This window comes from Eretmochelys imbricata, chromosome 11, assembly GCF_965152235.1.
Source record: "Eretmochelys imbricata isolate rEreImb1 chromosome 11, rEreImb1.hap1, whole genome shotgun sequence".
Lineage (NCBI taxonomy): Eukaryota > Metazoa > Chordata > Testudines > Cheloniidae > Eretmochelys > Eretmochelys imbricata.
The window spans coordinates 41,703,373-41,730,201 of NC_135582.1; the positions used below are offsets into that span (position 1 = coordinate 41,703,373).

The 26,829-nt window shown below is 39.6% G+C and overlaps 1 pseudogene; it reads right to left on the reverse strand.

Annotated features, from left to right (window-relative positions):
* The window catches only part of LOC144272389 (dynein axonemal heavy chain 11-like), a 188,209-nt pseudogene that overhangs the window by 93,312 nt on the left and 68,068 nt on the right, over positions 1-26,829 (reverse strand).

The following is a 26,829-nucleotide window of genomic DNA, read 5'->3' on the forward strand; positions in this document are numbered from 1 at the left end:
GAATGGAGTCTTAGAACTTTTAGTAAGTAATCTAGCTAGGTACGTGTTAGATTATGATTTCTTTAAATGGCTGAGAAAAGAACTGTGCTGAATAGAATAACTATTTCTGTCTGTGTATCTTTTTTGTAACTTAAGGTTTTGCCTAGAGGGGTTCTCTATGTTTCTGAATCTAATTACCCTGTAAGGTATCTACCATCCTGATTTTACAGGGGGGATTTCTTTATTTCTATTTACTACTATTTTTATTAAAAGTCTTCTTGTAAGAAAACTGAATGCTTTTTCATTGTTCTCAGATCCAAGGGTTTGGGTCTGTGGTCACCTATGCAAATTGGTGAGGCTTTTTATTCAACATTTCCCAGGAAAGGGGGGGTGCAAGTGTTGGGAGTATTGTTCATTGTTCTTAAGATCTAAGGGTCTGTAGTCACCTAGGCAAATTGGTGAGGCTTTTTACTAAACCTTGTCCAGGAAGTGGGGTGCAAGGTTTTGGGAAGTATTTTGCGGGGAAAGACGCGTCCAAACAGCTCTTCCCCAGTAACCAGTATTAGTTTGGTGGTGGTAGCGGCCAATCCAAGGACAAAGGGTGGAATATTTTGTACCTTGGGGAAGTTTTGACCTAAGCTGGTAAAGATAAGCTTAGGAGGTTTTTCATGCAGGTCCCCACATCTGTACCCTAGAGTTCAGAGTGGGGGAGGAACCTTGACAGAGACTAAAACACAGTCATAAATAGAATCATACTTCATGATTCTACGATGCAGGCCAATCCCTGGTGCACCCAACCATGTACACAGCTGGACACAAACACATAAGCATATTGTGGTGATGGGCAATATAAATGGAGCACTGTGAAAATTAATTTGGATTAGATAGATTTTAACTCAGAAAACATTTTGAATGACAATTAAAGAGGATACTTCAAAAGCAGTGATCCTCACAAGTGGTGGTGAAGTGTTGGTGCTGATCCAAAATTATCCACCCTTTTTCAGGCTTCCTGGCTTCATCCCCTGCTCCCTCCCTGTTACCAGCCCAACATGCAAGAAACTCTAGCAGCCTCTCTGCTGGAGGCTCAATGCTTTTACATTCAGCTTTACCACACTCGGGAGCAGCATTGCTCTCTCACAAAATAAAAAATTATGTATTTCTTCCTCCTTCAGATGAAAACAGTTGCTGCCCGTTGACCCTGTCTAATTGTGACTCCAGCTTTAACCACTAGGAAGTAAATTGTGTCCTTCAGTTTCAGATGAATTACATTAATCTCTGCCTAACAAAGTGGCAGGGAGAGCATGTGCTTTCATTGTCATCTTCTCTTCAAAGTGAAGGGAGAACATCTGGAAGCTTACATTTGAGTTATTAAAAATTCCAGGTAATAACACTCCTATCTCTGACCTTGTATGGGAGTGGGACACTCATCTAGACTCACTTGGGGTATGTTTATATTGCAATTAATAACCTGCGGCTGACCCGTGCCAACTGACTCGGGCTTACAAGGCTTGGGCTAACGTGCTGCTTAATTGCAGTTTAGGGTCCTAGAGCCCCCGCCCCAGGACCATGTGAGGTGGGAGGGTCCCAGAGCTCAAGTTGCAGCCCAAGCCAGAACGTCTACACCGCAGCTAAATAGCCCCTTCGCCTGAGCCAGTCAGCATGGGCCAGTCTTGGGCGATTAATTGCAGTGAGGGGGACCAGAAGGAAGCTTCAAGGCCAGTGGACAATAATTTTCTTATTATCCCATTAAGGCACCACTTCTAAGTGCTTGAGCTCTCAGTCATATCCTTCTGATGGAGCTAACCTGTTGGAAACCTGTAGATTACCTTTAAACCTAGGTTAAGCACAGACTAAGCAAAGCAGGGCTTGATCAAATGGCATTGTCTGCAACATTTAAATAGTTGTTTAACCCCCAAAAGGTCAAAACACAAGATAAAAATAATTTATTTTAAACTTGTATTTTTTGAAATGTTAAAAATAGAATAAAAAAACAGATGAAGAAAAGGATGTTCCTTAACCCTATGAAAACTGGCATGATCCAGAATGCCAGCAGAAGAATTTGGAACTGAAGGTCAGTGCTTGAAGAATTTGATGGCAGATAGGAGACCAATAAAGATTAAAGAGTTACCAAAGCTATTCATCATCTGAATAAAGGCAAAGCAGCAGGTATTGATCACCTCTCTGGAGAAAGGTTGAAAGGAGGAGGTAAGGTCACTACATCGAGGTTATACAAGATCTGTGGAAGAAGTGGAATCAAGATCAAGTGACAGTCATGAAACCAAGGGATCAATGTACAACATATTAGCTATAGCACAGCTGAAGGGCAGTTTCACGAACTGCAATAAATACCAAGCCAATGTATTCTATGGCCCATGGATGTCCAGATATGACCCAAAGACAATGAAAAGAGAAGCCATGATACAGCCCTTGGTTGTTATGCATGATCATCTTAATGAGTTAGTTAGGCAGTTAGTTGAGCTGGTAGTTGGATCAGGATCCTATGCAATCCTATCAATTGATGAACAGAATCTAAATATAAAAGCATGATAGCAATTGACATTGTGACTTACACCACCAAGCTATTTCACAGAGTTTTGTCTGTAGTGCAGATGAGCAATAGGCAGCAAACACCCAGCTTCTAGGAAAGAGTTTTAAAAGCTGCATGAAAGGAACCCAGGGAATCAGAGGCATGAGGGCAGAAGGGTGCTGTCCCTATTGCACTCTCACTTTAGGTTCAGGAAATATTTGTTCCCGTTTGTAGTGCAGTACTGAATACATTGCCCCTTGGTGCTTGAACTAAAACCATCAGAGCAGGAACCTTTGGTTCTAGCTACCACCACTCAGGCCAGCACATCATCATAGGGAAAAACATAACAGTCTGCACTGCCTATTATTATAGGGTATTCTAAAATATGGGTGCAGTGCTGTGGAGCCTGTATTACATATTTCAAGGAAGAGCTACTAAAGCCATGACATGTCACAATTCGAAGAATGGATAGGCAAGGAAGACAACCAATTACAAAGCAGAAATTAAAATAAATGGCCAAAATCAGGCTGAAAATCTTAACTACTTGTGCGGTGTCAGAAAGAAGATGGTTATGCTTGGCACCACATGACACAAGCTAAATTTAAATCCTTTTGTAATTAGACAATATCATCAAGAAAGAATGTTGATCAAAACTCTGAAGGCCTAGCCTCCTGTGGGACTGTGTGGGTTCTTGGGTCTGGCACCACTAAAGGGATCATTCCCAAGACTTACAGGATGGGCATAGACCAGACCATGAGGATCCGTGACTCCATGCTTCTAATTTTTCTACATAAATCTGGTTGTTGAAAATAAAGCTACCTAAAATCAAGGCAGCATCATTTTTGTTCAGTTTCATTTCCAAATCAAGGGGACAAAGAGTCACACTTTGTGTTTGCCCAGGCTAAAAGCTCAGAGAAGGGGGACACACACACCAGGGATGAGCATGCCATAAAGTTTTGGATCCTTTCCACCAACACAATAATGTAAAGAAGATCAGAATCTGGCTGTATGTGTTGCAGAGTCACATGGACATGATTTTCCTCTCATTTACATTGGTTATATACCAGCATAACTCCCTTGACTTAATACTCATTCCTGATTTACACTGTGGCAAATGTTTTAAAGAATGTTAAGCATTTGTCAACAAAAATTACATTTGGAATATAATGTTATGGCACTAGAGGACTTGGGGGATGGAAGAAAATGGATCATTTCAAATATTGCTAGAGCATAGTGAGAAAGCTAGAAAACAGTATCATGTTTAGAGTAGCCTTTCATACAGAGAATCAAAAGTCTAATTCAAGTTGATGCTAAACTCTAACTGCCTCATTTTCTCTCATTTGAATGTTTCACAGAAAGTTGCTGCAAACACCTACATACATCAGTAACTTTGCTCCTGTAAATAGTCCGATGAAGTCAATGTGATTACCCACACAGAAAAGTTACTTGTGTGCATGTTGGCAGGGACTGGTCCAGAAATTGCACCCAACCTGTTGTAACTGACTTGAAGCTGCAGGAGCTGTTATGTATGTATTCCTTAAAATCAATGCCAACTTTATGATGTCATTTCTGTCATTCAAACTTCTTCCTCCCTCAGTAAAAAGAGAGCAAAACACAGTGATTCTAGGCAGAGTTTCCCTAATTTACTCTTGCTTTAAAAGGTAATATAAGGATTAAGGATGGGGTTTTTTCAGGCCTCCTACAAGTAGATTCTTCACATTATAAAAAAAAAAAAATCATCAATACATTGATTTTTCCTCACTAACCAACATAATTTACCACAAACACTGTGCTTATGAGAATTCATTCTGCTGTACTTCAGCCTGGACGAGTTATTTGTCAATTGGAAAAGAAAAAAAAATTCTTATCACTCCTATTTATTATCCCTCCTCACCTTAAACGGTCGAAAAATTCTGTCAATAAAAAACTGCCAGCCATTGTCTCTCAAATCTGCCTGACCGACCCCTCGTAATTCTATCCTTACAGAAGAAATGATGCTATCCACTTCACCCTCACAAAGAAGTCAGGAATACCGTCTTCAAACACAAGCATTCTGCTTAGCAATATGAGAGCATTACATAGAATTCAGCCTTCTCCACCTGTCATAGCTTTTTCAGCACCTCTCACTGAGAGATCCCAAAGTGCTTTACAAAAATGAATCACTTAAGCTTCTACACCCCTGTGAGACAGATGTTATCACCTTCCTGCAGATGGAGTATCTAAGCCAGAAAAAGACTAAGGGCCAAATGGTGAATCCCTTACTGCCACTAGTGAGCAGTTACTTGCCCAAGTAGTAGCACTGAAATTAATGGGGCTACTTGTACAAATAGTTGCTTGCTTGTGGGAGTGAAGAGTTCTCAATTTGGCCTGAAGTGACCTGCCTAGTGTTATGCACTAAGGATGTCTACACAGCAGCTGGAAGGTATAATTCCCCACGCAGGTAGACACACACACACACTGGCGCTGTGTAAGGAATCAGGGTGCAGGCAATCTGGCCTACCAGACACAACTGGGCTAAGGTCTTCCTACTAGGGCAAGGAGTTGCCAAGAAGGAGTTGGAGGAATTGCAAGGCCGGGTCCCATAAACAAGAGTCAGGGTCAGAGTCAGGCCAGGGTCAAAGACAGAGATCAGAGGCAGTACCAAGTTAGAATCGAGAGGCAGGAGTTAGGGTCAAACTGAGGCTGGAGTCAGAGACCAGATATCAGGAGACAAGGCAAAGTCTGGCATTTGAGCAGGCCATGGTCTCTGTAGCTGCTGAGACAACTTCCTGGGGCAACCCCTGGGGTTAAGTAGGGTCACTTGGCCAACCAGAGGGCCACAGAGTACTGTCACTCTGGGTCCTGTGGGCAGTATGTCCTGGAGCACCTACTCTCCACATTACTGTGCCTTCTGCATAGCCTCCTTGTGGCACTGTGGGAATATCAACTGCCCCGGGCGCTGCAGACCTGGGTTCTGGCCCTTACAATCTGAACGAGTGCCTAAAAATAACAGTGTGGCTGCAGCAGCCCAGGCTGTGAGTTGGGCAGGATTGTTTTTAGGGGGCTAGCCTGTGCTGCCACAGCCATACTGCTATTTTTACAGGCTAGCTCAAGCGGATCGAGCGAGGGTATGTCTACCTACACTGGGAATTACACCTCCCTCCCAGCTCTGTAGACATACGCTAAATCCCTTAGAAGGGCAACACAGTCTAGTGGATAAGACACTGGCCTGAAAGTCAAAAGATCTGCACTCGATTCCTGGTTTGTCACTGATTTGCTGAGTGATTTTGAGCAAGTCATGTAATCGCTCTGTGCCTCTATTTCCCCTCCCACCCTTTTCTGTCTTGTCTTTTTAAATTCTTTGGGCCAGGGACTGTTTCTCACTAGACAGTAGTAAAGCACCTAGCACAATGGGGCCTGGTCTGCAACAGGCACTACTGTCATACAAATAAGTAACAAGAATATAGTCAGTAGCAGGAACAAAATCCAGGACTTCTGATTCTCAGTTTCCTGCTCTAGCCACACAGCATGCTTTACAAATCATATTGCACGTGAAGGATTTTGTATTACTTTAAAAGTACATTTCTTTGGATATTCTTTTATCTAAGTTCTAATTATTATATCGATCATTTTCTGCTATTCCTGCTACATTATTCACTCTCTCTCTCAAACAAATCAAGCAATACTTCCACTTTGCATCACCTAAGCTCTCTTTTATCTCAGTAAAACTTACAGGAAATGAAGTTTGATTCCTCTCCTTTCGTTTTATTTATTTTTAGTTAGTAGGTGCTTTTGATTCACTAAAAGCCTTTTTTCCTCCCTGTCTTTCTTTCCACCTTTGTGCTTGTTCTCATCTAGAACAGGCTCCTTTGCTGTCTCTTGCTACTTCAATCAAAATGATGGTGGTCTGACTCCGAGTTACTTGGCCTGGAAGGCAGTTAATTTCTTGCTTTTATCCAGAATTTCACCACGGGAACCTCTCTCATTTTCCCAGTATATCCATCTGCACTGATCTCTTCAGTCATTATCACCAGCCCAATTTACCTCAAATGTCACTGCAAACACTGATCCATGAACTAGATGGAGTACAACAGGGGGTTAGTATGTACAATGGTGACAAAATTCAGTCAGTTTCTTTCATGATATCTTTATCTCCAATGCTTAAATTCCAGCACAAAAGACTTGGTTATGCCCTCCAGCCAACAACTGGACAGAACATCCCCCTCCACACCCACAGATATGATTGCCCCCTAGGGTCACAATGGGTCCAAAGATTGCCCTGGCTTTAAAATGGACTTGCTGACCTTTGAGCTTCCTCTGGTCTACCCTGAAATACAATAAAATAAGCATGTGAACTGGTAAAAAAAAAAAATCATCTCCCTGAAAATTTTTCTAAACAAAAAAAATTCAGTTGAAATTTTTTATTCTTACATCTTAATTTTTCATTTCAATTCATTTTTTGAAAACAAACATTTTGTTTTTTTTATTTTCAGTTTAAGGATTTTCTGTCTCCATTTTTCTTCCTTTTTTTTCCTTGCTTTAATTATAACTCTGCTACTCTTTAACTTGACATACTTTCCTAATTTTTGAAAAGTTTTGGACAAGCAATATTATAGTGTCTCAGTTTTTCCTTTTAGCACTCTGTAACTTTTCCAAAGTTGGAATAGTTTTGAAAAGTTAGAGTGGTAAACAAAACTGAGGAAAACACAAAACCTTTAGATACGATTCTAAAGATTCAAGGGGGGAGCGGGGTGAGAAGTAGGGGGAAAAAATCTAAAAATTTGATTTGTTTTGGTTTTTAAAAACCTAAAGAAAAATTTTCCTGTCAAAAAAATGTTGAGCAGCAATAATGGGACCAAATACACACAAAATTATCTAACTTCAAAGTCATTTCTTTCAGCTTTTCTCCCTTTATTCCTTTCTCTTGTTCTCTTCTTACAAGTGTCTGTCTCTACTTCCATCTTCCACTTTCTTTTGCTTATTTCCTTCATGTTCTTTTCCTGTCTCTCTCTCTCTCTTCCCTGCTCCACTTCTCCAGAGTATCTTTTATGTCTGCCCTTCCCCCATCTGCTTTATGTCCTTTCCTAGCTCTTGGCTGCACTTCATTACAGGTTCTCTCTTCCATAGTCCTTCTCCAACTTCTAATATTTTCTCTTCCCTGAAATCTTACCTCAAAATATCCTTTCCCCTCACTACCTTCTTTAACCCCACAATCGCTCTTCATTATCCTCTGTGACAAAGTTCCTCCTCTGCCTTGGTGGGTCCTGCGCTTATTGGGGGATTTGCTTGCCTCAGAGATTCATGGCAGCCCTCAGCTTGGCCACTTTTGCTAGTGGCTCAAACCTGCCATTCACTCAGCTAACCTCACCACTGGCCAGCATACGAAAAAGGAAGGAGAATAATCCCCGCAGTCTCTGCTGACCCACCATGTGGGTTGGGGAACAGCCCAAAGACCTTCCCCTCTGGTGGAACCCACAGTCCAGGTCAACTTCTCCTGTGTCTGATCAGGAATTGGGAGATTTGGGGAGAACACAGGCCCACCCTCTACTCCTGGTTCCAGCCCAGGGCCCTGTGGACTGCAGCTGTCTAGAGTGCCTCCTGGAACAGCTGTGCAACAGCTACAACTCCCTGGGCTACTTCCCCATGGCCTCCTCCCAACACCTTCTTTATCCTCACCATAGGACCTTCCTCCTGGTGTCTGAGAATGCTTGTACTCCTCAGTCCTCCAGCAGCATGCCATCTCCCTCTCAGCTCCTAGTGCCTCTTGCTCCCAGCTCCTCACACGCACGCCACAAACTGAAGTCCTTTTTAAACTCAGGTGTTCTGATTAGCCAGCCTGCCCTAATTGATTCTAGCAGCTTCTTAATTGGCTCCAGGTGTCCTAATTAACCTCCTGCCTGAATTTGTTCCAGGAAGTTCCTTCTTCTTCTGGAACTGCCGCTGTTACCTTACCCAGGGAAAATGGACCTGCTTAATCTGGGACTAATATATCTGCCTTCTAACGCTCTCCTGTAGCCATCTGGTCTGACCCTGTCACACCTCATGTTCATTTCTTAGTCTCCTCCCTCCATCCCATTCTCTCTTTTGGCTCTCCTCTAACTACATGTTTAGTAGCAGACTCTGGCATCTACTTCCATTGCTCTTGCTCTGGGGTTGGCTCCTGCCACCCATGTTCCAGGATGGGTTCCCAGGGCATGGGAATTTTTCTTTGAAAGGTCTCTCTCCTTCAGAGATCTCTTCTCTGTGTAATTCATCATTTAATGGGCTGTTCATGCTTTTTCTTTAACTCAAAGCTAGCATTACAACGAGGCAGCCAAGCAAGAACCAAAAGGTCAACATTGCACTGGAATGATGTGTCAGCTAGATATGGTACAACAAGAGCATTGATCGCTATATCAGACTGTTGCATACAATGCCTCAGTTCAAGCATTGGATATATCGGCATATTCCTGTGCCCAGAAGTCAGCACAAGATCTTATGATGGATAATAAACTAACTGGAGTGATGTTAAGTGGCATTGTTAGTAACAGGAGACAGTTTGCATCACCATAGGTATGTGCTTAATCTCTCTCAATCTGCACTACCACTAAACATGATGTAATTTACGTCACTCAGGGGTATGACCCCCCTCCCGAGTGACGTAAGTTACATCGATTTAAAGCCATGTCTACCTACATCGTGTTGTTGGTGGGAGAGCTTTCTCTCATCAACACAGCGTGTCTTCATCAGACACAGCTGTACCGATATAGCGCAGTAGCGAAGATAAACCCTTAGTCTAGGAATCAAGAGTCTGCTACCCCTGCTGCTTCTTAACTAGGGTGTCACTCATGGCAACAAATCTGAGGTTTTATCATCGATTAGCTAAAAAGTTAATTTGTAAGAAAAGACATAGCACTTGTCTGAATTATTAAGATGCAAAATATGAAATGAATGGGAGATCAGAGTTAGTTAAGATGGGATGGTCTTACTTTTTGGTCAGTAATTCATTTACACCTACGGGGATTCGTGGATTTTAATTTCACATTTTATTTTAAGTGATAAAAGACTCAATCTTATTGTCATGGATTTCAGTGCAGCACCAATCTCAGTCAGAATCCTTAGGTGTAATACAAATAAGAAATAATAACAAAAAAAATCTACTTAGTAATATCAAAATTTCTATAAGGAATTTTAGAACTGATGTGATAAATGAGGGGGGTAGCTGCCTTTTATGGACACCCAGCCAGTCAGTAGCTATAGAATCCTCCTTAGCAGCTGTACCCTAATTGTCATAACTGTAAAGAGTTAAGAGAAACTTAACCTGAGTTGGCACCTGACCAGGGGAACCAATAGGGAGTCTGTACCCTTTCAAATGGGAAAAACTGCTGGGTGTGGGTTGTTTTTTTTTCCTTTGTCTCTCTCTTAAGTAGCACAGGAAAAGTTAAATCAGATGCGATTAGGAACCTTTTTGGTTGTTTTGGTTTGTGGATTCCTCTGTGCTAACCCAAGGGGCTTTTGTTTTGCTTGTAACCTTTAAACTGAACCCCAAGAAAGTTATTTTTGGTGTTTAATCCCTAAAGCCTGTTTTCAGATGTGTTTTCAGATGTGTTTCTTTCTTTTTTAATAAAATGTACCTTTTTTTTAAAGAAGTCTTTGATTCCAAAGTCCTTAGACAAGGGGTTGGTCTGTGCTCACATTGCTAAGGCAACTGGTTGGTATTTTATTCTCAAGCCTCCCCAGGAAAGGGGGTGAAGAGGCTTGGGGGGATATTTTAGGGGGATAGGGATTCCAAGTGACCCTTCCCTGAATATTTGTGAAAATCACATGGTGGTGTCAGCAATATTTGTCCAAGGCAGAAGACTGTGCTCTGGAAGAGTTTTAACCTAAGCTTGTAGAAGATAAGCTTAGGGGGTCTTTCATGCGGATCTCCACATCTGTCCCCCCGAGTTCAGATTTCGGGGGGTATACCCTGACAACTGATTTCACAGAGATTCAGTGCTACTTCTGATTTTTCAATCAGTTCCCCACAGACAGCAATACACAGGTGTCTTGACCTTAAATTTAGGTAATTATAATTAAAGATCACATACTCCATTCAAAAGCATCTGCAGCTCTCTCTCTCCCTCTCTATTGTCTAAAACCATTATTCTACATGTGGTTCCTTTTTTGTTCTCTGCTTCTTTGGACCTCTTCCAAGATTTGGTTGGTGGTTATTTAAACCCTTTCTCCGTGTTTTGGTATTTTGTGCTTTGCCTCCTCTGATTCATGGATTATTCCACTCTCAGTGAGATATTTTCTATACCCATTCACAGCCATTCCTCATCCCACATATCATAAATATAATGCCCATCTAATCAATCATTACTTCTATATCTCCAAATAAAACATTTCCTTATTAAGTTAGGCAAATTAGTCAAATGAATGTTTTCTAAAACTTGCTGCCTTTTTAGGTCCTTTGTCTCCCAGCCTGTCTCGCTCCCCCACCTCCTTTATAGTCCTTTGATTTGCAAACAGTACCAGCTTAGATCCATTAGTGTTTATGGGGATATTTTGGCCTTCCTGATTTTACCATAATAATTTAGTTTTATAGACCACAATGACTCGAGGGAGGGATAGCTCAGTGGTTTGAGCATTGGCTTGCTAAACCCAGGATTGTGAGTTCAATCCTTGAGGGGGCCATTTAGGGATCTGGGGCAAAAATTGGGGATTGGCCCTGCTTTGAGCAGGGGGTTGGACTAGATGACCTCCTGAGGTCCCTTCCAACCCTGATATTCTATGATTCTATGACTGTGCAGGGAGCATCCCTTCCCAGAAAAGCAGGGTCAGGGGTAGCATATAACTAACAAATAATGGTTTCTGATCATCCCCCCCTCCCCCTAAATCTGAGTTCAATTGATTCTATTTCATAAGAATGGCAATCATATAAGAGGGAATGTGGTATAGTTAAAAAAACCAGGGTTTTATATATTACAACTTCTACAACAGACTTGCTGTATTGTGCTGGGTAAATTACTACTTAGCAGCTCTGTGCCTTAGTTTACCAGTCTATACAAAGGCTAAGAAATTATGCCAGCTTCAAAGAGGTATTGAATTAACTGATGTTTGTGAACCCCAAAGATCCTCCAATGAAAAGCACAAAATGTTATAATGCAATCAATAATAATAATAATGAATTGCAAAATGCATTGTTTGTAGCTTCCATATAAAACAAATGTGCGGACAATGGTTTGATTCTGCTCCCACTTACACCAGTTTAAGGCCCCAGTTCAGTAAGGCACTTAAGCGTGCACCTAACTTTAAGTCTGAGACACAGCACACATGCTTAAAATCAGGAATGTGCTTTCTGAACTGGAACTGAGTGAGGAGTAACTCCAATGAAGTCAGTGGCATTACTTCATAGTAGAAATAGAATTGGGATCAGGCACATCACACTGAGTCCAGATTCCCCTCCCCCTTTCAAAATGTGTTTTTAATAAGAAATCCCATATTTTAATAAATTGCTTTCTCTTTGAGTCATCATAGAGTGTTCATGAATTAATGCAATTCAGTACAGTCTTCAGAGCTGCATCTGTTACTCTATGGAGTCTCCAGCACAAATCCCGTTCTGGTGAAGTCTTACTACTGTCCTAATGGAGCAAATGGCTAAAGACAGAATTCTTTCTAATGTGTATGTGAAATATATGCAATTAAATTCCTGTTATAGTGAAGAATCACTGTCAGCAGAGATTATTTTAATGGATGTACAGTAGTACTCTAAACTGAGTCTTCACCATCTGTTCATCTTAATTATAAATGCAAACACAACATATCTTACATTAGCATCAGAACATAGTGAAATATCAGCGATTGAAATGCCCATACATACTCTTTGTACAATACTGAATGCATCTGTGCTATTTTTCCTCTCTCTCCCACCCACCAACACAAATTGAAACAGGGGAAGGAAAGTGCTTATTCCTCACAGATAATTTCCTGACATGGTTGAATATTTTCCTAGCAAACAAGGATTAATTATAGAGAATTTTAATACATTATGCTCAGAACACTTTCTAAAAGTATGCAGTGCAATAGGACTGCCACTTAATTTTAGCTCTTTTTAGTTGTCTTAGTTTTTTCCCTGTTTAGCTGTCAAAAGCTGTGAGAAACAGCAAATTCACTCTAATCCTAATAAATCACTAGCTTGCAGGTAAAAAATAGCGGAAATAAACTTGAGCTTTTCTTTTTTATAACTGAAATTTAAAAGAGACACACTGCAGACAAATAAAAGGTACACACTTGATTGGGAAAGTTTACAGATATCCATACATTTCCTTTTTGATGTGGCTCTCTATGGTTTTGCAAACTCGTTATTGGGAGGACAATAAAACACATCAGACCATGGTCTAGAATCTAGATGGTGGAAGTATGGATTCATGATCTCCTTCAATTTCATAAAAAGAATGAGGAGTACTTGTGGCACCTTAGAGACTAACAAATTTATTTGGGCATAAGCTTTAGTGGGCTAAAACCCACTTCATCAGATGCATGGAGTGGAAAATACAGCAGGAAGATAGATATATATATATATCTACACACAGAGAACATGAAAAGATGGGGGTTGCCATACCAACTCTAACAAGACAAATCAATTAAGGTGGGCTGTTACCAGCAGGGGAAAAAAAAAACTTTTGTAGTGATAATCAGGATGGCCCATTTCAAACAGTGACAAGAAAGTGTGAGTAACAGTAGGGGGAAAATTAGCATGGGGAGGGAGTTTTATTCCTGTTTTTTGTAACTTTGAAGCTGAGCCTAGAGGGGAATCCTCTGTGTTTTAAATCTTTTTATTTACCCTGTAAAGTTACCTTCCATCCTGATTTTACACGTGTGATTCTTTTACTTTTTTTTTTTTTAATAAAATTCTTCTTTTAAGAACCTGATTGATTTTCAGTGTCCTAAAAACCCAGGGGTTTGGTCTGTGCTCACGTTGTACCAATTGGTTAGTATATTATTCTCAAGCCTCTCAAAGAAAGTGGGTGAAGAGGCTTGGGGGAATATTTTGGGGAAATAGGGACTCCAAGTGGCCCTTTTCCTGAATTCTGGTCTAAATCACTTGGTGGTGGCAGCAATACCATCCAAGGACAAGGAAAGGATTTGTGCCTTGGGGAAGTTTTAACCTAAGCTGGTAGAAATAAGCTTAGTGGGTCTTTCATGCAGGTCCCCACATCTGTATCCCAGAGTTTAGACCAATGTGATATATGCCATCATGTGCCAGCAATGCCCCTCTGCCATGTACGTTGGCCAAATCGGACAGTCTCTATGCAAAAGAAAAAATGGACACAAATCAGATGTCAAGAATTATAACATTCAAAAGCCTGTCGGAGAACACTTCTGCCTTCCTGGACACTCAATTACAGACCTAAAAGTGGCAATTCTTCAACAAAAAAACATCAAAAACAGACACCAATGAGAAACTGCAGAACTGGAATTAATTTGCAGACTGGACACCATCAAATTAGGCTTGAATAAAGACTGGGAATGGACGGGTCATTACAGAAACTAAAAACTATTTCCCCCTGCTAATTTTCCCCCCTACTGTTACTCACACCTTCTTGTCAATTGTTTGAAACAGGCCAGCCTGATTATCACAACAAAAGTTTTTTTTCCCTCCTGCTGGTAATAGCCCACCTTAATTGATTTGTCTCATTAGAGTTGGTATGGCAACCCCCATCTTTTCATGTTCTCTGTGTGTATATATATATATCTTCCTACTGTATTTTCCACTCCATGCATCTGATGAAGTGGGTTTTAGCCCACGAAAGTTTATGCCCCAATAAATTTGTTAGTCTCTAAGGTGCCGCAAATACTCCTTGTTCTTTTTGCTGATACAGACTAACACGGCTACCACGCCAAAACCTATCACCATTCAATTTCATAGTTATACTATTATGCGTTAGATTCTCACAGTGTATATTGAGGCTGTAGCATCACTATAGTTAACATTGAGACTAGTTTACTGTTTAACAGCCCATTTCTCTAAAAGCACTAAAATCCATATGTTGACTCAAATTATCTTGAAAATTGTTCTCTCATGGGGATCCAGGGTGGAATTAGTGAGCCAAATTTGAGGCTGCTTGAGCAAGGGGTTTTGGAGATACAGGTCTCCCCTCCAATAACTTGAAATCAAAGCAAAGCAAGTAATTGTGATTCTCATCAATGCTAACATGATCAAAGGGGTTGCTGAGCATTAGGAAATGCACCCATAAAACACAACTTTATTCTAAGGACCAGTGTAAGGTGCCATTGACTATTTCAGCACCAGGATAGTCATCAATCAAAACATGAAAAATAAAACACACAAAACAAATTTCAACTTTCTACAATAATTCCAACCAATCGATCACTCCTATCAATTTCACCCCTCAAAGAGCAGTAGTTCCTGTGAAAATGGGTTCTGAAGGAAATGTCAGACAGTAGAAAAATCTTAGACACATGGCCCTTTTTAAAGCAAACCTCAAATGATATTCCCCCACCCCAAACTGCTATGGAGGTGCAGGGGAACTCAAGCAGTATGCAAACTAAAACAAACCCTTAGAAATAATGTTCTAACTGCAAGAGATAGAATTTTTCTATACCATTTTCATTTCTGTTAAAATGAAAATCCTGATGTAATGTTAACTGTCATGTTTCTGCTGCCCCAGCATAATATTGCTGTGCTACCATAGGGTCTGGGTAGAGTTTGTGGTGCAAATTTGGGGTCATTTGATCAAAGGTCCAATATATGGTTGCCCATATTATGAGCTGCTTTTAATTTTCAAAATGCTCTAAAATCCAAGTGCATAGTGAGATTATGTTGAATATTGGTATGCCTGTCTCTCTTGGTGCAAAAAGAAAAGGAGTACTTGTGGCACCTTAGAGACTAACCAATTTATTTGAGCATGAGCTTTCGTGAGCTACAGTTCACTTCATCAGATGCAGTGAGCTGTAGCTCACAAAAGCTCATGCTCAAATAAATTGGTTAGTCTCTAAGGTGCCACAAGTACTCCTTTTCTTTTTGCGAATACAGACTAACACGGCTGTTACTCTGAAACCTCTCTTGGTGCAGGCATTCCTCAAATGTAGCACCTTGCAATAAAGAGTTGATGTTAATATTCAAATTGCTCTAAAAACTATGTGTCTACCAAAACTGTCTTGAAAACTGATATTTGACAACAGGGGCTGGGATAGACTTTGGGAGAGGGAGAAGGAGAACACCCACTGAGGTGAATGGGTCATTTCACACCTCTTAGAGCTATTGTGTCAAGATGTATTCATCTCCATGGGGTTTTCAGATGAACTGAAATGAATGGGCCACTTCACACCTCTACAATGCTACAGAGGATTGTGCAAAGCCTCTTCCCACTATCCTAGCCCCCAAAGGGGAGTACAATGTGTGGGGCTACCCTCACTCCCCTGTGCTGCCTCCAGCCAATAGATGTGCTCCTCACAGCCCGTTGGTTGCCACCTTCCTTTCTCCACAACTTTTACTGGAGGCATGTAAGGACCAGGAGGAAGGCAGAGCTGGTAACTGAGTCAGTGAGGTGTTCCCAGGAATCCTACTTCTGTCTTCAGTGATACCACTACTTCCTCAAGACAAGGAAAACTCACTGCCCAGAAACAGCCTTCCAGAATGCTGAATGCACAGATGCTTAACCCACAGAAAATCAGGCAATGGTCAAAGCACACACCCGCACTATTCTCTTTGAGTGACATTTTAGAGCTCTCTTATTCCCAGAGATGGAGCACTGCAGAGACACAGCGTATGGATAAAGTAAAAGAAACTGTCAGACCATGTCCTCACTAAGGGAGAGGTCACCTTTAGGTGGACTTAGCGAACACCAGCTGGCTACACCTGGCCTCTATTCGACCACTTCACTTACCATGCACTAACCCCCTAGAATTGCCTGATGGTACCACCCCATGCCCTTTGTCCAACGGATTCCCTCTGGAACAACATTTGCACTTACCCCAACATTGTCATGCCTGCTACAAATTCCCACTGCAAGAATAGAATATTGTGCTCCTCAAATTGCACAACTTTATAAAGGTATTAGGTGCCTAGTGGGATTTTCAAAAGCACCTAAATAGATTAGGCACCTAATCCCCATCGAAACTCCTATTACCAAATCCAGTCTGCTCAGGATGAGGGAAATCTTACAATAACATCCATTCTCACAAGTTTTTGGCCAAAGATGAAGGAAAGCCTGGGGGTAGGGGGAGCGGATCTTTTCAGATTTATACTAATTTGGATCTAAGTCTTATGGGAACAGCTAGTGAAATTTCAGCACGCTCAAACCTGAATATAAACTTTACTCCTAGTTCAGCCTGAAACCCAAATTCCAAACTCTGGCCTTCAGTCAATCCAGATTCAGATACCTCATCAGACCACCCTTCGTATCAACATGGGAGAAATAACAATGCAAATATATGACAAATCAAAATATAAGTATTGCATACTGTAAGTCTAAGCTAAAGTATTTTATTAGACAATCCCTCACCCACATTTGCCAGTTCTTAGAACTCAGTAATATGCACTTCAAAGAGATGGCTGGTATCAAATTGTTAAGAAGGCTAAATGAACTAAAACACAGGTGTGTAATGTAAGACTGCAGATTAGCCTGCTTGATGTAGGATCATTAAACATTATCACTCACAAGTGTTTATGAGGACAATATAAGGACCAAGCCTCAACCATCTAAAAGCAAGCCTTCAACTACTTAAGCAAAAGTAGATTTGGAGAGGTATCTCCCAACAACGTTGTACTTTGAAAAACAATGTCATGAAAACACCACAAATCATTAATAATGACACTTTGTACTCATGAAATGCAAGTGTGTGCACCTTGCATTGCACCATTTTAAATAATATTAAAAGGGAAAAACATTTTGTAATAAACGGCATTTTTGCTGATTGCACATGATTATGTTAAACAGATTGTACTATTGGTGTCACAGAGGTGACTTAATAGCTAGCTCCTATAACTAATTTCCACAGCTGACCTCTCCCCTCTGTTGATGAAGGCTATTCAAATCCTGCTGCCCTTTGCTCATTTTAAGATCTTATATTTCTGATCATGAATATATTTGTCAATGTTCTTTATTTTAAACCTGTAAAGATTTCTCCAGTGGTCTTCTTAACCTGCATGATTTGAGTTTTATATATTACTTTATAAAGTGCAACAGAAACTAGTTTTCATTGTTATTATTATTTTTTACCGGATGCTAGCATGTCATTAACTAAAACAAGAAAAGACTCATAGGGTATCTGAGCACCTGTGAGAAGGAACAGTGCTAATATTCTTCGCTATAACTTTAAAATAAAGGGTGAAAACATCACTCGGAGGTAGGAAATACAATAGGTCATTTCCACAGTCTGAATATACATACACATTAAGAAACACTCGGTTGGAAATATCACAAATTAAAAGTTAAAAATCAGTTTTATTAAAATAATGTAAAAGGAATTTGTATTTATGATATCATATATTTCCACATATATATGCATACACTCCCTCTATAGATACACACATGCATGACTACTTAAAATCCACTGAACACAAAACACAAACCCACAGGATGCCAATAGTAAAAAAAAACCCAACACAACCTGGAAGAGGTTAAAAAGCAACTTAAAAATAATGATATCTGGAACAGGAGATATTCAAAGTTACTATCAAGGTCAAAAAAAGGTGAAGAGAGAAGTAAGCATTCCATATGAGAAATACAGACTGTAATAAATGGATCCCTTAAGGCCTCCAAGCAGGTTGCCACAAGCAAAACACATATCCCTAGAGGGCAGTACATAATTAACAATTTGAAGATCTAGCCACTGTCACAAAGAAAGACAGGGAAGCTACCCAAAAAGATGAACAATCATTTTGCTCTCAGATCAGCTTGCTGATTACCCTATAAAGCCCACGCTGATTGTTCCTCATATAGTATTTTCCTACTTTCCATCACAAATGTTTTCCTGTATACTGTTTAGTTTTCCAGTAAAATGCTGGGATTCTAGACAGGACACAATTACTATAACTAGTAAGAGAGAAGCAGTGAAACAAGCATCTCTGCAGGTGTGGGGGAGAAGAATGGTGATTTTAAATCATTGTGAATATCAGGAAGATACATTTTAGACAGAATAAAAAAAGTCAAGTAAAACTTGAGTAGATGGTGTTTTGTGAAAAGCAAACCATGATTCTATGGAGTACATAAATCAGATTTAAGGACCAGTTCATGAAAAACTCTAACTCATATTCTGGGATCGACAGAATGGTCATATGAAAGTGAAGAACAAAGGGATGTTTTTGTACTGTTGTTTCTAGATAAGTAACATATATACAATATCTGTGCATCTGCTGAAACCCCAAAGGGCATCCAACTCAAAACTGAGATGCACACTTCAGAGCAGGCTCAGCAGGTGAACATGAGGTACAGTTGGTTCATTCAGTCAGGCACTGATCTAGCACTGAGAACCACATGGGTGCACCCACATATAGCCCCATTCACTTCAATGGGTCACCTCTGTGCCACTCGGAGTTTCACCTGTGTAATCTGCAATGCATAATCTGGGCCATATATGGTAAGGAAACCTTCTAAAGGGAGATTTTTTAAAAAAGGTGATGAGAGGAAAATACTGAAGGTCAACTGTATTGATCATATCTGCTTATTTTCTAGGCCCTTTGGAATGTCAAAGCTACAGTAATTCTATAAGCCTATATCACTTAACTTGGCCCATGGGGCCAAATTAACCCCTAGTATAATTCTACTAAATTCAGTATAGTTGCACTAGAGAGAAACATGGCCGGTTCATTTGTAAGTTTTCAGCTACAGATCATTTTGTCCCAACAATAAGTTACAGATGGTAAATAATGTTAATGTCCTTTTATAGTAAAACCACGTTTCTATTTATTACTTTATTTATTGCATACAGAAAACAAGGAAAGGATTGTGATTGGAAAGGGTTTAAACATGTAGATATTTATTTCTGTGCCACCATTTTGGTGATACCTAGGGACAATGTATCTAATAATTGTAGAGCAACCACCATCAGTTTGTCTTCCAAACATTGCTGAGATACCACTGGGTCCTCAATAAAAAAAGTGCTATGTTGCCATGAAGATCACTGCACCACCCCTGAAACTCCACATAAAAATGTATGAAGATGACAGATCTTCACAGGCATGAGAATCCAAGTTAAAAACAGAGACATGTAGATGAATACAAATTATTCATGTGGCATACTCTATTCTTGTTTTTTACATGGGGAAGTATGGACACTAAAGGCATGCATAAATCCAGTGCAGAACACATTGATTAAAAAACCACAACAGTACTTTGACTATCATATGCTAATACAAAACTACTCAGGACCGTTAAGTCCCAGGCAGACTGGAAAGAGCTACAAAACGATCTCTCCACACTGGGTGATTGGGCAACAAAATAGCAGACGAAACTCAATGTTAATAAATGCAAAGTAATGCACATTGGAAAACATAATCCCAACTATACATATAAAGTGAGGGGGTGTAAATTAGTTGTTACCACTCAAGAAAGAGATCTTGGAGTCATTGTGGATAGTTCTCTGAAAACATCCACTCAATGTGATGGGGCAGTCAAAAAAGCGAACAGAACATTGGGAATCATTAAGAAAGGGATCGATAATAAGACAGAAAATATCATATTGCCTCTATATAAATCCATGGTAAGACCACATCTTGAATATTTTATGCAGATGTGGTTGCCCCATCTCAAAAAAGATATACTGGAATTGGAAAAGGTTCAGAAAAGGGCAACAATAATTATTAGGGGTATGGAACGGCTTTCGTATGAGGAGGGATTAATAAGAATGGCACTTTTCAGCTTGGAAAAAAGATGATTAAAGGGGAATATGACTGAGGTCTATAAAATCATAACTGGTGTGGAGAAAGTAAATAAGGAAGTGTTATTTACTCCTTCTCATAACACAGAACTAAGAATCACCAAATGAAATTAATAGGCAGCAGATTTAAAACAAATGAAAGGATGTATTTCTTCACATAACTCACAATCAACCTGTGGAACTCTTTGCCAGATGATGTTGGAATATTCATCCCCCCAGGATGAAATACTGAAAGAGAAGACCACCACCTATCACCTTCCACTTAGACCCAGAGCAGTAAGTTTCTCAATTGCAAGATTCTGCTGATGAGAACACTAACAAATCTTTTTTTCTGTAGCTTGAGTTTCTGATCTCCATTACATCTGAACTCCATTACATAATATTCTTTAATTACTTATATTTTATTATGTATAATAAATGTAAAACTTATTTTTACTTTTTTAATTAAGAACGTATTCTTAGTTACTTAAAGTCTTCTTTGGAGTTCTTCTACTCTTTTATAGAAATAAGCATTTAGGAAATTGGTAATAACATCATAGTTTTGACCATATATTTTCTGAAGGTTATAAATTTTATATTTTAATCTGGTTTCAGAGTAGCAGCCGTGTTCGTCTGTATTCGCAAAAAGAAAAGGAGTACTTGTGGCACCTTAGAGACTAACCAATTTATTTGAGCATAAGCTTTCGTGAGCTACAGCTCACTTCATCGGATGCAATCTGTCAGTCACAATGGTGTAAAGACCCATTTATTTTCAATGAACTACAGAAATATGAAATAAAGTTATCCACTGATATAAATAAATAAATATTATATTTCTTGAGGCTAAATTACTCTGTAATACAAGTTCACTGACTTCCAGCTAGTAAATTTGGCCCTTTGTCAAGATGTTATGGCTACAGGCCAATATGAACAATTGCCACAGTTAGGTCACAAATAAAAGCTGGCCACAGTTAAGCTTAAGATATTGTGTGTGCTTTAGTGATTTAGTCCATGCTAAAATGGGTGAATTTACCTTGCCTAATTTCTAATCCTCTCAAACACAGAGTTTGAAAGTTAAACTCAGAATTAAATGATATTTGGTTTGTGCTTCCTTAGCAGAGACTGTGAGATAAAGGACAAGTAAGGAGAAGGAAAACAATTCACATAAAATTGCACCACTCAGCACAAAGCAGCCAGAAAGTCATCTTCACAAACTGTTGAATGTTCCCTCTGGTAAGGGGGAAACCAATCAATACAGGGAGCATTTCTAGGCTCACAACATACAACTTTAGTAATGGGGAGAGGCAAAACCCACAATCACGTGTTGAGGGCTACCATCACTATGCACAGACGTGCACACACATAAAATAATCTGTTATTCATTGCTCACGTACAGCAAGTAATCTCCCATCTTTGGCTGACAGAAAGTGGGTAATTCTATGAACATTGGGAAATAAAAACAGTATGTTAAAAGAAATTAAAACTTTTACCCTGAGATCATGAATAGCATTTCCTTTACCAAAAGCTATTTGGAAAACTGCCAGGGAGCTGAGAAAGGCTGCTAAGCAGCACCAACTTTGCTTGCCCTTACCTCCAACTCCAATTAAGAGAGCATTGCCATATGGGGCCTCAAGAATGCAGCTGACATGACACCTATGGAAATTATATTAAATTACAGTGTTTTTATTTTTGCTTGGTAGCAGACTTTTCCATCATATGTAATCTATTGAAGTTTATGGGCTAGAAAATATTAGTTTGATTTTCACAGATAGATCCAAGTTGCAGAGTCCCTGTCTGGATTGCCATCTTCCTAATCTTTTGGGGTGGGCCATATATGGTATGGAAACCTTCAAAAGGGAGATATTTTTTAAAAAGGTGATGAGAGGAAAATACTGAAGGTCAACTGTATCAATCATATCTGCTTATTTTCTAGGCCCTTTGGAATGTCAAAGCTACAGCAATTCTATAAGCCTAGTCAGCCTCTGGCTTCTCTGCTGGGACTACCAGTTAGTGCCAGTGGTAATCTGTAGGATATGGACACCTACTAGGAACTGGACTGAGACCTTCTTCAAATACAGCCAGCAGAGAGCAGTCACTTTTGGTCACTACTGTCACTGACTGCATTCAAACTGGTGAACTAGATATGAACGGGTCAATATATTCCCCAATTGCCAGTTCCTGTAATTTCCATGTTGAAAAACGTTGAACAAAAACATCATTTAAGATCGTTAAGACACAACCAACCATGTATAGCAGTAAAAGGATAAAGCCTCTATCATATGGCTTAATTACATTCCCACTTGAGTAAAATATGGAGTTCTTTTAGCTACCATAATTGATGAGGTTCTACTCTATTAACAGTGAAGTAGCACAAGAAACTTATGCTATCTCAGACTATGTGACATCTGGTCTCAAGCTCAGTTCAGCCTCTACATACACTGCTTCCTGTCAGAGTAACTAAGTACATTTTTCTTAATTAACAAAATCCAAACAAGATGAAGAGCTAATATGCTTTTTGCTCAGAGTCCCAGTGGAAGAAGAATTTTTACATTCCTTTGGGGATCCTCCACCATTGACTTGTATTTCTACTTTTGTGTCAAGGTGAATCTAATGACATTCCTCAAAATGGAAAATATTGTTCACAATTCAAAGGTATCCTTGAGAGGCCTTTTTGCTGTGCCAAGGGATACAGACCCCCATTTTAAGCTTTGAGGAGGGGTGGGTGTGTGTGTGTGTCAGGGATTCCAAAAATCAGCAAACAGAAATATTTTCTTATTTTGCATTATATTTTAGTGAAGGGGGTGTGTGTGAAGGATTTGGCAGGGGATGGTGACTTAAATTTCACCTATAATGTTAGGTTTCAGAGTAGCAGCCGTGTTAGTCTGTATTCGCAAAAAGAAAAGGAGTACTTGTGCCATCTTAGAGACTAACAAATTTATTTGAGCATAAGCTGAAGTGAGCTGTAGCTCATGAAAGCTTATGCTCAGATAAATTTGTTAGTCTCTAAGGTGCCATAAGTACTCCTGTTCTTTTTACCTATAATGTTGTGAGCTCAAAAGCACTGGCATTGTACAAATATATGAGAACCAAACGGTGAAACACCATATACAAAGCAAAACTGACTAGTGTAGTTTTACTATTTAAGCTAAATGGAATGCAAAAAGTGAACAAACAACAAAATCAGTGAATGCTTAATTTTAATAACGGATCCTGCAAATCTTAGCTCATGTGAGTAATCCTAATTTACACATGCAGTGAGTGTCTAGCTCATGTTTGGGCTAAAATAAATGTAATAAAGAATTAAATAAACCTAATAAAGCATAAGACAATGGAGTTAAACCAGAGCTAAATTTGGCTCCCTAGGTGCAAAACTTAGGTCTGTATTAAAAAGGGCCTGTAAAATAATTTTATCAATAAACAATCAGCTTACAAAACATGCAAGAGATGTCCCAGAAAATCCCCCCAAAGGGATTTAAAATGTAAATCTTACTTTAGTTCCCTTCCCCCCACCCCTCTTTTTTTAGACTTTGCTAAGTCTAGACACACTGGATCAATACCTCCAGTTGTAGATGACCTCCTGGCATTGACTAAACAGATGTCATATCTACCACAGAACCCCACTTCAGACTGGAGTGACCCTGGGGGAGTTAATTAAAGCCTCCTTCCTAGATTTCAAAGTGTTTTTTAAATAACCTTTACTTCATTCCCACATAGAAATGTAAAATATTTGAAATCAATATAATATTGTAATAACAAGTCTTAAAATATTGTAATGGGTAAAGCTGCAGTCTGCCCCAGGGCTCTACAGTGGATTTGATGTGATCAGCAACATGCTTGGTGGGTCACACTGAGAGGAAGCCAACAATTCACAGTGGGTCGAGGTTTCTTGGAACCTTTAAAAGTAAAAATTGTTACATTTTATTTTAAAACAGTGCTAAATGCCTGGCTTAGTCTGGTCACTTGAGGCACTCAGCACACTGCTCTAAAGATATGTGAGGTTATTTTTAATACCCTTGCAGGTCACCTTTAAACGAATTTGCACTTCAGTGATTATCTTTGTTAGAGTACACATTATACCAGCTGAAAGTAAGGAAACTTACATGTGCTGTATAGCATGCTCAAAAAGAACAAGATTCATTGCAGCATGAAGCTCATTGTAGTGCTCTAATGAATCTGTTAAAATTCTGGTCAGCTTCTCCCAATCAGATACTGGAAAGTAACAAGGTTCTCCAACACCATGGGCAAAGTGGCAGTAAATTAGTGGCTTATGGATAAATACGTGCTCATCAACACCCTGATGGTAACAATAGAGAGATATAAACAAGCATTCACACAGCACATTAACCCTTTATCACATTTTTTCTCCTAATTTTAATGTTTTGAATGAATTGTTAGTGCTTGTGAAAGCTGCTGAATTGACATCTTTGGAGGCTGAAATCCTCTACCCACAAAGCAAACACAGCATACACAGTGGCAATTTACATTTCCCCATCATTCCCTGCCAACAAGCCACAACCGTAATCTGGAGGGACTCCTTCCAGAAGTTTCGTTTTCATGGTAATTCGGTCTTTGTTTTCTCTGATGAGCCTACCAACAAGGGTGCCAGTTACTGACAATTGTGTGACAGTTTTGCACTGAGACTTGTTCAGAAGGAAATGATTTAACACAACCAGACCATTTCACTGAGGCTTCTACTCAAGAAGCAGATTTATATATATATATATTTATTATTTCATGTAGTTTCTATCATTAGTTTTACCCATTTACTAATACCATAAGGCTCTCATTTTTCATTGCAGCATTCACCATGAGGTTGTAACATACAAGTAGCTGACCAGAATGGAAGGTAAACAATCTAATTTCAAAGAAGAAAGTGGAATAACTATGTTTCCAATATAACAGGGAGTATTTAATACTATCCTTTTCATAATATTCAAATCATGTCCAGTTAGGCATATGAATACATAGAAACAAGAAAAAGGAACCTGTTATACAATGATCCACAGAGCTGTCAGGTATATTCTTATTTAAAATCATGAATCCTGTTCTAATTATTCTAAATTTTGGGTAAATGGGAGGTAATACGGCATGAAACAGCATAGAAGCACTCACATGTATTACTCATAGGTATCTCATATATATTGAAATCATACCTCAAAATATCTTTTTACAGTATCAATAAGAACTTTGTGAAAATGTTCAATATCCTTTTCCTCCATAAGTTCATCTGACTAGACTCAGAATGATTCATGGAAGCCATAAATGAACCAAGTCAATAGGAAATCTCACACACTCTTGAAATGCAAAAAACATTCCCTGCAAAAATTTTTTCAAATTTCATTTCCATGCTTGACTTTTTATGAACATTATACTATCCATTTCTGATTAGTAACTAAAATGCTCCATTCAGTTAGATGCATTTTTGTGTCACCAAAATATGAATATTTGCTTTCCATAAATGTGTGTGTTTACTAGGAAATTAACGATTTGTTGTCAGAGCAGCAGAAGTTATATAATGAGGTTCTGTGGCTGCTTCAGGAACAGTGATTCCTTTTTCTCCCATTCTCTACTATCATTTCATTTTTGCTGAGATAATGTTTCCTGTTTTATTTGTCTCTGACATGCTTCACTCCCCCTATTCAACTCAGCCTCACAATATTTTGCCAGGACCACACTGTCCCCCCACTGCCACTCGCATTCTCATTACCTCTGACACATATTCCTAGCTGACCCGGTAATACACCTGAAGGACTTCAGCACCAGTACCACTAGTGATGTTACAAATAAGTGAGTCTTTAATCCCCTACTACCTCGCTTAAAGTTGATTCCAATTCACCGTACAGTTTGACTGGCACCTTCATGGTACTTCTTATTGCCTAACACTTTCCTATCCTCCATTTTTCCCGACTGGTCACCATTGCTTAACAATATATGGGGTGAAATCCTGACCCCACTGAAGTCAAAGGCAAAGCTCCTACTAACTTCAGCAGAGCCACTATTCACCCACAATTTCTACTTGTCTCCAGAGGTCATTAATCTCTAAGCTTCAGCAGCTGAAATTCTGTCCCACATAGTGCTAATGCACACAACACCTTGACTTTGGGCAGCTAACACCAGGTGTCACCCTGGCATGTCAGACTACATCTTGAGAGCATGAAGCAGGTGGCTCATGTAACCATACCTTCCCAAATTCTCTCATTCAGGGACATGTTAATCCCAGCTTGCTTATTTAAGCCCAGAATTCTACACCTGGTGTGAGGAGCGATTAGGAACCTATCTGGGCATTTTTTGACATCAGGGGAGTTTCTTGGGAAATTTTTTCCTTCTTTGGTGACCTTTTCATCCAGTTGTACTAGGCTATCTTAAAAACTAACATCCAGCACTTCCTGCATCTAAACAGGATGCAGAAAAAGCAGGTGTCAGGGACCTTGGCTTTGCAAATGTGAAATAGACCCCAAAAGCTACAGACAACCAGTAACCGACCAGAAATGGTATAA